Source organism: Pleurodeles waltl, chromosome 1_1 (assembly GCF_031143425.1).
Source record: "Pleurodeles waltl isolate 20211129_DDA chromosome 1_1, aPleWal1.hap1.20221129, whole genome shotgun sequence".
In the NCBI taxonomy this organism is placed as follows: domain Eukaryota; kingdom Metazoa; phylum Chordata; class Amphibia; order Caudata; family Salamandridae; genus Pleurodeles; species Pleurodeles waltl.
The window spans coordinates 227,653,339-227,665,893 of NC_090436.1; the positions used below are offsets into that span (position 1 = coordinate 227,653,339).

Genomic DNA, 12,555 nt, shown 5'->3' on the forward strand with positions numbered 1-12,555 from the left:
GAAGTCTCAAGGATATCAAAGTCTTCAGTTTCATCTGCCTACAGCACTGGGAACTCTGTGTTTTGTGCTGCAAAAGAAGAAAAACCACTGCGATGCAGTCAACGATGCTGTTGCCTGCACGTGACCTGATGACACCACAAGGAGCCGCGCCCCATGTCGCACCACAACCCTGGTCTCACAGAGGCCGCCACCTGATGCCGTCACTGAGCTGCTGCTTGCACCGTGACCTGTGGAACCCGCACTCCGCATCACCTTGCTCACACCGTAGCCCTGGATTCCACAACGACAACGCTCTATGCTGACACCAGAGCCGCTGCCTGCACTGTGGCCTCAGTTCACCACTTGTGAGGTACACAACACACCATCCCATCCCGCAGCCCTGGTCCACTGACGCCAGTGACATCAACAGACGCTCCTGTCTGCACTGCGACCCGTGGGCGCAGCACGGAGCCTGCCCCGTGCCGCTGCCTTGGGCCTACCGACGACAGCGCTTCAGCAACAATTATGACACTGCCTGCACCATGACCTGTAGACACCGCAGGTCGCACTGCCCTGCTTCACACCGCAGCCCTTGTCTCACCAACACCGAGCCGCTGCCTGCACTGTGCTCTGTGGGTACCGCACCTCGCACCGTCCTGCTTCACACCGCAGCCCCGACGCCATCCACACCAGCACTCCTGACTTTGTCATCAGCCAGTAGTTTGACTTCAAGAGCCCGACGACCCCCGCACTGACCTCCGGAACTGACGCCTGCGACGCCGCACTCCGGATCTCATCGTGACGATCACGATGCCCTACATTTCCAAGATACTGTTTGCAGGTCTTCCCGACATGAACTGTTTGATTTGTTGATCACAACGCCGTGATAGCTCCAGACAGAGCTATTGACTTCAAGGAACTGTATTTTTAAGTTAATTCTTGCAAAATTCATATCTTTATTACTCTAGGTTGGATTTTTCTCGTTTTGGTCTTGTTTTACATAGATAAATATTGCCTATTTTTCTAAAACTGGGGTGGTATCTTTTTGTAGTGTTTTCACTGTATTACTGTGTGTTATGTGCAAAAGCTTTACACAATGCTTCTGAGATAAGCCTGACTGCTGGTGCCAAGCTACCAAGGGGGTGAGCAGGGGTTATCTGAGCTGGGCACCTTCCTTATTCTGACTAGAGTGAGGGTCCCTACTTGGACAGGTTGCAAACCAACTGCCAACTAGAGACACCATTCCTAACAGTGGCATGCATTGAATTTATATTTGTAAGAAATTAGGGTATTAGGAGAAGGAGTTCTGTGAGTGTATCTAAAATAATAACCACAATCCTTACCAGGATGAACCAAAAAGTCACTAAATAAACCTACACTTACCCCTCTGTTTGCTTGGCACAAGGCAGTCAGGCTTAACTAAGAGGCAATGTATAAAGTATTTATGCAGTACTCCAAGACTAATAAAGTAAAAACACAACCCAAAAAATCCTAAGTCAAACCAGCAAAGCAGAGTAAATTTTAATAAATAAAACGATGACAAAAGGACAAAAATCCAATAAGTAGAACTAGAGATATACATCTTTAAAATTTGAATTAAAAATAGTAGTTGACGAAGATGGGAAAGCTCTGAACAATCGAAGTCCGAAGTCTGTGCCAAGGAAGTCTCAACATAAATCGGCGTCAGTCTTGGTGAAGTTCCGTACAATCAGACTTAGAAATGTCCTAAAAGGGAGATTTTCAGCAGGACAAACTAGCAAGCTGAGGCTGACTGGTGATGTTACAGCCGAAGCTTTGACAGCAATCCTGGTCTTTGATGGTTCTCCAGGAAGAGGGTTTGCAAAAAGTGATTTAGTCCCAGCTTTTTCAGTGTAGACAGGAGGAGTATACACAGACAAAAGTCCAGTTTCATGACACCATCTTGTGCCCTGTGTGCGGTGGGTATTACTAGCCGGCCTTATGTCATTCCTTGTCCTGTGGTGCCTTTCCATCTTGAGTACTCCATGGCGTCCCCCTCTAAGGAAACCTGAATCTATAACCCCCCCTGTTCTGTTGCATTGCAAGTTTAGTCTAGTTTGCATTTCCAGATGGCACATGCCCATTTAGGATAGTCACGTTTCCACTGTGAACCATTGCATTGTACCATCATGCACTTGGGGCTCCATTGTACCTTGTTGTCAATTACCGTTTGCACTTGCTAGGCCTCATATCCACTGTATGTAACACATGATTTTCCCCAAGTTAATTGGAATATTCCACGCTGCCACATAGGACACGTGCCTTTCTGGAACACTCTTGGCTTTCGGTATAAATAACCCCCTGAAACATGCATTGGGGCTTGGCCTCATAGCTATTCCAGTCCTGCACAAGTAACTGCACTCACCTCATGAGTCGCCCAGATCTTCCTGCTTTGTGTCCAGCACAAGCTTCGTCCCTGCACTCATCTCCCAAGTCGCCTGGACCTTCAGCACTCAGCCCTGTGCAAGCCTCATTTATGCATTCATCTCCTGAGTCACCTAGAAACTCCCAGCGCTCTAGTCTTCCAAGCCTTACTGATGATTCTGTGATCCTGACTTCTGCAACACTTCCAGTGTCTCCCTTCATGAGCTACAATTCTGGAACCTCTTGAACTTTTTACACTGACCCGCCTGCCATCTTTGAACTCCTGTAAAAGTACTAGACAAGGCTAAGTACTTTTCCTTCAGGTTAGTGCACACTAATCCTTTATAGTAGTAGCATGCCTGTCTGTTAACCTTTCCAAAACTCCAGACTTTGCTTCAGTTCCCTCTCCAAAATTCTCCTTCAGCCCTGCTTGATTGTGTTTGTTCCGGACCCTCTCTCCAAACCTTGGTGCTTGAACTATGTTGCTCATGGACTAGAAACTAAATTCTGAATAAACCTTGTAACTTCAATCCATATACCAAGAGTAACCTTGTTTTCTAGCATACCTTGGGAGTTTCAGTAACTCCAACCTTGGGATGAGTGTAACTTTGTGCCGAATATAAACAAAGTACAGAGCGTAACCTATTCCTGAGTGTATTCTGGTCTCTAGCATATCTTCAGAGTTTGTGTAAATTCCAACCTATATACCGAGAGTAACTTTTCTTCTAGTATTCCTTCGGAGTGTCCCCGACTCCAATCCATGTGCTAAGTATAACCTCAGGAGTGTAACTCCAACCTATGTTCTGAGTTTACCACAGAAGTGTCATAGGCTCCAATCAGTTTTTCAAGTTCTTCCTCAAGATGCCCAGAAGATTCTCATTTAAAAATATGGTTGCTCTTTTTTCGTAATTATGAAGAAACCAACAAATTGCAAATGTATTGATGGTAATTGCCTCTTCTTGTTGTTCCCAGTGTATTGCTGCTTCATGAAACAGAGATGCTGGTTCTGTAAACGTCCACCTTCCCATACCCAAAAGATTCCAGGAGTGACGCATCCTGTTAAGCAGAGTAGTACTGACGCTGAGCAGAACCTGTACCGCAAGTTTTCTTTTATTATTTTGGCCCTTACTACTCTGGATGCGGGCTGGATCTAGGTGTCAGTCCCTGGATTCTGAATGTTCCAGAGAAGGAGTGGAGGTCCAGCATCGGCTCTGTTGTCGTCCCCGCAGTTGGATCCAGGTGAATCCATGACACCAGGACCTGGAGGGGCATCATTTGGAGGTTAGGACTTACTTGAACAGAGGGCAGCAGCAGGGGCCAGGACAGGTGCAGTTAGTACTGGTCAGCTGGGCAGTTGCAGAGACAGATGTTTGTGGAAGTTTGCTGTGCTCCTGTAGCTCAAACAGGAGGTAAGTCAACTGCCCCATGGAGTCCCTTCTGGAGGCCTGGGTGCATTGGAAGCAGGCCCGGTCTTCATTCAGGTTCTTCAAACAGCAGGACCGTCCTCTTCCTGATTGTCCACAGGTCCAGGAGTGTTTCAAGTGAAAAAATGTGGTGTCCACTTTTGTGCCCAGTGCCAGCCCATTGCGAAAGGGCAAGCCTTTGTTCAATTAACAGTTCAGTTCTGTTTAATTCCGCTACCCCCACTTGGACTGGTGCCAATGTGACTAGCAAGGCAAAGCGGAGTCAGGCCTAGGTGTGAGCTTCATCTGCCAGGGACAAGGTAAGCTTCATTTGAACCACTGGGTCCATCTCCCTGAGACTGACCCGGCTTATCGAATAGACAGTGAGGCTATGAAACCTGGGGGCTTCCAGCCCGCTGTATGGAGGGAAGAAGCCCAGGACCTTCCCTGTTTCCACAGCAGTGACCCTCACCATCTGGCATGAAACACTTAGTTCATTGGGTTGGAAAACACGATTAAACAGGCTACCCTGTTGTGGAACACTGGACACTTGGGCATTCTGGGCATACACCTGGGCTTTCACAACTGGGACACCATTGATGTAACAAAGGTGGGAGACCTGTGGAGAAATGGCTCAGTCCTTTCTTTCTCAGATCTTCAGGTGGAATACCAATTGGCAGCCACAGACACATACTGATACCTACAAATCCAACACGCACTGGTTAGGCCGCTTCTGAGGGGGGTGGACCCCCTTGAGTTCTACCTGCTCGAAGAGCAACTACTTACTGACTATATGCCCAGGGAGGCCATCTCTCTCACATACCAGAGACCAATAACTCCCCCAACGCTTTTGGGACCTTGAGGAGCCAGTGGGAGCGAGACCTGGGCAGGGTGGATGACGGGGAGTGGCAGGAGGCTCTCACTTCCCCGAGGGAGGTGTCTGTGCGCTCTAGATTCCAGCTAGTCCAGTTGAAAATCCTTCACAGAAGTTACTACACCTGCACAATCTTGGCAAAGATGGGTAGAGTAGAAACCCCCCCTTTGCTCTCGAAATTGCGGCCAGGGTGAGACTTTTTACCACATGTTATGGAACTGCTCGGTCATACAAAGTTACTGTGAAGCAGTGCAGTTATGCCTAACTACTGTGAGTGGGAAGGTCGTTGAGCTTTCCCCTAAATGTTGCTTGTTGAACATCTGGGGTGAAATGGATATTGCCCACCTGGACCGAGTATGGATGACTCTGGGACTGATCACAGCGAAACGCAACATAGCCCATGGGTGGAAGGTGAGTCACCCGACGCACTGGCGGCCTGGAAACAAGATCTAGACAGGTGCATGCTGGCAGAAAGGGTGGTCTATGCCAGTAGAGGATGTCCAAGGAAATGGACTGGGATTTGGAGAAAATGGTACACCTACATAGGGGTGTTTGTGCTCTCTACCCAGCCCCGCAAGAGTGGAGAGATACAGTCAGCTATAACCATATCTTTACCTAACACTTTAAGTGTGCTGGGGAGGGAGGGAATGGGCTTCAGGGAGCCCCCTGAGGGAGGTAGTGGAGCTAAACTGCATCTTAATATTGTCTAATATGCTGCTGCAATGTTATTTGTTGTTGGTCACATGAAATAAAAAGAATTAAAAAAAAAAGAAAGGTAGGGTTCCTTTGAAGCTCAGGAAGAGTTTGGGCACAGCCCCCAAGGCCATCCTGTCAAGGGAGGAGTCACCCCAGCCAGCCTCCAGTCTACTATCGAGGAGCAATACACATCTCACCACAGGAGAGTCAGCAGGGGTTAGGTGACATGTGGAATTGGAAGGAAAGGCTTTAAGTTTTAGGCATAAAAACCCACAACTGTCTAAAAGTGTCATTACCAAAATTGTAAGTTACAATCCGGCTTGACCATTAAGTTGAATTTAAAATTATAATTAATAATGGCCTTGAAACATGTTTCGAGCCGCTCATAAATGGAATTTAGCACCTATTTATTGTGACAGTGTAAAGCAGTGTTATCCTAAGGGGAAGTGAGCCCTGCCAACGTAGACAAGCATTGGCAAAGCTGATAGGTCTTGGCAATCGGAGAGCTACAGGCATTGTCAATGTCCTTTAGCCATGTTCTATAGCAGCACAGCTGCTGTTCAGCCTGCTGAAAGGGATGTAAAAAGCGCTATGACCCAGCCAGTGCTGTATCCTGAGCTCAAATATTTAAAAACGCTTTCATGGACGATAGTGAAGAAAAAAGTTTGGGTGAAATAAAATATTTGGACAAGAGCCCACATTTTAATTGGGGTAGCTGCGATTTATCCAGGTTTTCTGGTTTCACTTTGTACAACTCAGACAGGAAATAAGTATCTTTTGTCTTTCCTTATGTTAAGGCTTTGTTTTCACGTGTCCATTTTGTTGTAGTTTTTAAATACAACAAACTTGACCGGAGGTCGAGCACTATACAGGAGCACTAGTTACATTACACAAGCTCCCATGCATTGTTTATACGGAGAGATTAAGTGATGTGCCTAGAATCACAGGATGCCGAGAGGGTTGGTGGGCGGTTGGTAGACATGGTCAAGAAGCAGATCATATTTCTGCTAAAGAAGACATTCCACAGGGAGATCAATTGATTTTAAGTGCCCTCGAGAGATCTCAGGGACCATCTGTTTTCATTGAAAGCTGAAATACAGGCCAGCTTCGGGGTGGAAACCCAGTAGTAACAGAGCCAAGAAACACACAAAATAGAAAGCAATTCAGGAGCTGCTGCTCGCTATTGTACACAAAGGAGCATCTGTGTGTCCAGTACCCTCTCCCAATCTTCTCCCTTTATCAGAGGGTATGCTTGCAAAACACACCAAAGATGCCTGAAGAAAAAGACATAAAATGGAAATCAAAGCACGACGGCACCAAACAGCTCTCGGCAAGAGGATTGCTGGAGCGCATTGCTCTCCCACTAGAAACTGCTTCATTTCACAGGCACAAAACAAACAAGGACTGGTGGTGGGTGGTTTAGAGTGGATGGATGGGGGATTTTATGGAACAGGGAGTGGGTAGGTGTGGGAGGAGAAGAAGTGGACTGAGCCAGAGAGGAAAACACAAACACTCATGTGGAGTGCTGGAACACAAAAGAAACAGAGTAGGGTAGCGGGGAAAACAGAAGCAGTAATGCAGAGTGTTGTAACGCTAACAGAAAAGTAGCTCTAAAACCGGGAGCATTGGATGGACACAAATACTTGGTCCATGCTCCTGGGCATGGCCAAGCACAGCAGAGGACATGACATAGACATGCCTGCACAAACTGAAATGAAGAAAATGAAAGCAACGCTGCAGCAAGCCAAGGAAATGCTGTGGGCGGGCTGTAAGCCCACAGTGTGTAAACATGTCACATGTCTAGCAGAGACCTAAAAATGACATATAGGTTTTCACTGCCAGGCCATGTAAAACAATAAATGTACATGTCTTACTTTTTAAATACCATACAGCCTGACCTATGGTCCTTTTCGAACCTACCTTTAGGGTTACTTAGAAGTAGTAAAAAAGAGCAAGGGGTTTCCCCAGGTTGAAATGAAGATTAAACTGTGCATCTAGGTTGTAAAGATAGACATGTTTTTAGTGTTATTTTAGTGGGGGAACAGCAAGTGCTGAAGTCCACTATTAGTATTTGTTTTACAGGCCCTGGGTGCATGTAGTACCATATATTAGGGGCTCTCAAATAAACACATCTGAAAATAAGCTGCATATCAGTTTTAAGAGGGTTAGAGAGGAGAGCACTGTCACTTTACCACCAGTTAGCCGGAGAAAAATGTATAGAGTCCTAGGGCCAACTAAAAACTGCAAAAATCTGGGTAACTGCAAAAAGGGCAATTTTCCAACAATACTGAAAATCACAGTTTTGCCTGAAAAGCATACAAAGTAAAATGATTTAGGATATCAGTGTTAATGTTAACAGTTTCTTTGTCAATCTGTACTTCAAGAGTTTGCAGATACACTTTTCCACTACTAGATGATCCATGCATCCACTTGTACATAAAATGTAATATTAGTGTTAATTGTAAAATACACCACCTGCCAACTGAAAGACAAATACTCATCTGTGCTACTGTAGATTTAAATGGATTGTTGATGGTGGCGCATTGTTGTCTTCCACATAGTGAATAGCCCACTTTATAATCCATTGTGGCTGTTGAAAACACACTTACCATTCATTGACTTTGTAGCTTGCTAGAGTATGTGCTTACACACTGTTGTACGACTTGCAGGTCACAATTACAAATGTAGTTGTCATACAGAGAACATATATGTTTGTAACAGTACACAATTTCTCATTTGAAGCAAGTGGTCCTAATTATATGTAGTTCAAACCATACAGTTAAAAAAATATACGCAGTGAGAAAGAAAATAGAAGATAATTAGATTTGACAATAATAAGGAGTTAGACTGTGCAGTAGGATAAAATGTTTAGGGCTAAAGATAGAGTAAGAATGATGTTGAGGGTGTGGCTATGTGCTAGGGTTAGGATTAACATTAGAGTTGTGAATGTAAAACTAGCCTTCAAACTAAAAGACATTTTCAAACAATATGAATTGGGTCCATTTAATATGCACTAGATGTCAGTTCTGTTTCAGGTAAATTGGCACAGTCCAGAATCCTTAGCTGAGGTCACATATAGGAAGAGAAAAATAAAGTAAATTATTCACCAAATAAACTCCTGTGTATGACCTTATCCATTACTGCCCCCAATACTTAGACACTCAAAATTGCTTTGGAGGTGTGAGATGTAAGGAAATGCCTCCTTGGCATGGTTACCCCCTGACTTTTTGCCTTTGCTGATGCCAAGTTATGATTTGAAAGTGTGCTGAGGCCTGCTAACCAGGCCCCAGCGTTCTTTCCCTAACCTGTACCTTTGTTTCCACAATTGGCACACCCTGGCATCCAGGTGAATCCCTTGTAACTGGTACCCCTGGTACCAAGGGCCCTGATGCCAGGGAAGGTCTCTAAGGGCTGCAGCATGTCTTATGGCACCCTGGGGACCCCTCACTCAGCACAGACACACTGCTTGCCAGCTTGTGTGCGCTGGTGGGGAGAAAATGACTAAGTCGACATGGCACTCCCCTCAGGGTGCCATGCCAACCTCACACTGCCTATGGCATAGATATGTCACTCCTCTAGCAGGCCTTACAGCCCTAAGGCAGGGTGCACTATACCATAGGTGAGGGCATAGGTGCATGAGCACTATGCCCCTACAGTGTCTAAGGAAAACCTTAGACATTGTAAGTGCAGGGTAGCCATAAGAGTATATGGTCTGGGAGTCTGTCATTCACGAACTCCACAGCACCATAATGGCTACACTGAAAACTGGGAAGTTTGGTATCAAACTTCTCAGCACAATAAATGCACACTGATGCCAGTGTACATTTTATTGTGAAATACACCCCAGAGGGCATCTTAGAGATGCCCCCTGAAAACATACCCGACTTCCAGTGTGGGCTGACTAGTTTTGCCAGCCTGCCACACACCAGACATGTTGCTGGCCACATGGGGAGAGTGCCTTTGTCACTCTGTGGCTAGTAACAAAGCCTGTACTGGGTGGAGGTGCTTCTCACCTCCCCCTGCAGGAACTGTAACACCTGGCGGTGAGCCTCAAAGGCTCACCCCCTTTGTTACAGCGCCCCAGGGCACTCCAGCTAGTCCCCAGGACCTGAAGGATCCGACCTCCAGTGCAGAAGCGACCCCCAGGTGGCCCTCTTCCTTTCCCAGGTGGTGGCTACCCCGAGGACCCCCCCCCTTGCCTGCCTGCTTCGCTGAAGAGACCCCTGGGTCTCCCACTGAACTCCATTGCAAACCTGACGCCTGTTTGCACTCTGCACCCGGCCGCCCCCGTGCCACTTAGGGTGTACTTTTTGTGCTGACTTGTGTCCCCCCCAGTGCCCTACAAAACCCCCCTGGTCTGCCCTCTGAAGACGCGGGTACCTACCTGCTGACAGACTGGAACCGGGGCACCCCCTTCTCCATTGAAGCCTATGCGTTATGGGCACCACTTTGACCTCTGCACGTGACCGGCCCTGAGCTACTGGTGTGGTAACTTTGGGGTCGCCCTGAACCCCCAACGGTGGGCTACCTTGGACCCAACTTTGAACCCTGTGGGTGGTTTACTTACCTGCACAACTAACAAACACTTACCTCCCCCAGGAACTGTTGAAAATTGCACTGTCTAGTTTTAAAATAGCTTATTGCCATTGTTGTGAAAACTGTACATGCTATTTTGCTGATTCAAAGTTCCTAAGTTACCTAAGTGAAATACCTTTCATTTGAAGTATTACTTGTAAATCTTGAACCTGTGGTTCTTGAAATAAACTAAGAAAATATATTTTTCTATACAAAAACCTATTGGCCTGGAATTGTCTTTGAGTGTGTGTTCCTCATTTATTGCCTGTGTGTGTACAACAAATGCTTAACACTACCCTCTGATAAGCCTACTGCTCGACCACACTACCACAAAATAGAGCATTAGAACTATCTCTTTTTGCCACTATCTTACCTCTAAGGGGAACCCTTGGACTCTGTGCATGCTATTTCTTACTATGAAATAGTGCATACAGAGCCAACTTCCTACGTGTGACTATTGTCCAAACAAAATATAGGATTGAGTATGGTTTACTTCACTACAAATGGGGATGTTTTTCAACCAAATATATTGCCAGATGTTGGACTTGGCCATATCTGCAGGGTGATCCCAAACTTTTTGCTTTCACCCTCCTGTTTTCTGAAACTCCTTTTGTTGGCCTTTAGGACTCTGGGCAGTTTACCACTGCTAACCAGCGCTAAAGCGCTTGTGCTGTCTCCTTTAAAATATGGTAAAACTGGCTTACACCCGATTGGCACATTTAATTCTCTTGAATGCTCCTAGTAAAGTGGTATTACATGTACCCAGACACTGTAAATTATATGCTACTAATGGATACACAACACTGATTGTGCCACCCTCTAAAGTAGCTCTTTTAAACATGTCTCAGGCTTGCCTCTGCAGCCTTTGTGTGCAGTTTTAAACCATCATTTCTACCTGGCAAAGTAAACATTATCCCAGGCCTAAACCAACCTTTTTAATACATACAAGTCACCCTTAGGTTAGGTCCTAAAAACAGTCAATAGGCCAGGTGCAGTGTATTTAAAACGTTAGACATGTACTTTTAATTTTTACAGGTCCTGGTAGTGAAAAACCTTTACATTTGTTTTTCACTACTGCAAGGCCTACCTCTCCCATAGGATAACTTTGGGTTACGTATTACTTTTAATAAGTGATAACTTTCAAATGGTAGGAACATTAGGTTTTGCATCTAATGAATGGTAACACTGGATTTTAAGTCACAATTCTGAAAGCGCCACTTTTAGAAAGTTGCCATTTTCTTGTCCCAACCATTTGGTGCCTGGCCTTGTGTCATATGACTAGTTGTAGTTTATGGTTGGCCTTTGTGCATTGCTCACAGAGAGTGAGACAAAGGAGCATAGGTTTTGGCAGGATGTGCCACCTTTGACTTGAGGAGTTGTCACCTACTACACTTGCATATCATAAATGCTCTGCCTGAGCACACTAACAAAAGGTTCAACACTAGTCTATTATCACTCCAGACAAGCTGGGGCCAGGGTAGGGAGGCACAACATTCCAAACACCTCTGGGGTGGAAACCTCCATAACATTTTCCTACTTCAAAGTGGGCACCAGGGCCAATGGATCCTCAGACACAGTTCTTCAGTACACCTCTGGACCTGTGGAAGACTCAGAAGGACTGCTGTGCTGCTCTGCAAGAGTGACTCCTACTCTGCTGCCTGTGTGGAAGGACTGGAACTGCATCTTGAACCCAGGACTACCACTGCTACTTCAAAGGCTAGTTGGCTGGCCTTCTGATTAGAGTCTCAGGGACAGACAAGGCTCTAAACTACCTCGAACCCAGTCACCTGGACTCGGTCTGTTGTGAGTTCTACCCCATAAGTGGTGCCACCCCAGTACTCGACCCTTGGAAGTGGGCCTAAAGGTGCTCTGACAGTACAGCTGTGGTCCTGTGGGCAGAACTGACACAACGCAACCCATCTCATTGCAGCTCCTCCTCTAAACCGCCTCTGCATGATGCATTCGAGACGCAGGACCTTGTATCGCAGCCTGCCATCTGAAACAGCTGGTGCACAAAATATCTTCGATGCAGGACTTCGCACTGCAAGCCTCACTTCGATGGCACCCTCTATGACGACACAGGACATCGCATTGCATCACATCACAGCCTCAGAAGAGGATCTCGCAATGCTCGTCAACCAGAACTTAAGGTACTCTTGTTCAGCGTCCCTAACTTAGTCCCTGTATGCGGCCCATTCTCAATCATGGCTGGCCTGAACTTGTGACTTTGACCCAGGCTGGTACAGCCAGATTACCACAGTTGGTGCTTTATGCTTCTAAGCACTATTTTTACTTAAAGCTTTAAAATTGCATTGTTCTACTGATTGGATTTTTCTCTTTATTGTCTGAAAGAATTTATTAAATTCTAATCTATTTTTCTAAATTGTTGTGGGATTTTCCCTGTTGTGTTTTCACTTTAAGAGTGTTTGAAGTGCTGCATAAATACTTTACACATTGTATTTAAGTTAAGCCTGAATGCTTTGTGACCGGCTAACAGAGGGTTACGCACAGGTTAATTTGGGATCTGCTTGTGTTTCACCCTGAAACATACTGTGGTTCTTGCTTAAGCAGGGTTTCACCCCTCAATCAGTAAACCAGTTTCAACACAAGCTATACTTGATATCGCTTTAGACAGAATGTGAAAAG

At 45.8% G+C, this 12,555-nt stretch overlaps 1 protein-coding gene across 12 annotated transcripts in view; it reads right to left on the bottom strand.

The window, feature by feature from the left end:
• Nucleotides 1–12,555, bottom strand: part of LIFR (LIF receptor subunit alpha) — a 478,307-nt gene that overhangs the window by 148,142 nt on the left and 317,610 nt on the right. The window lies entirely within an intron of this gene.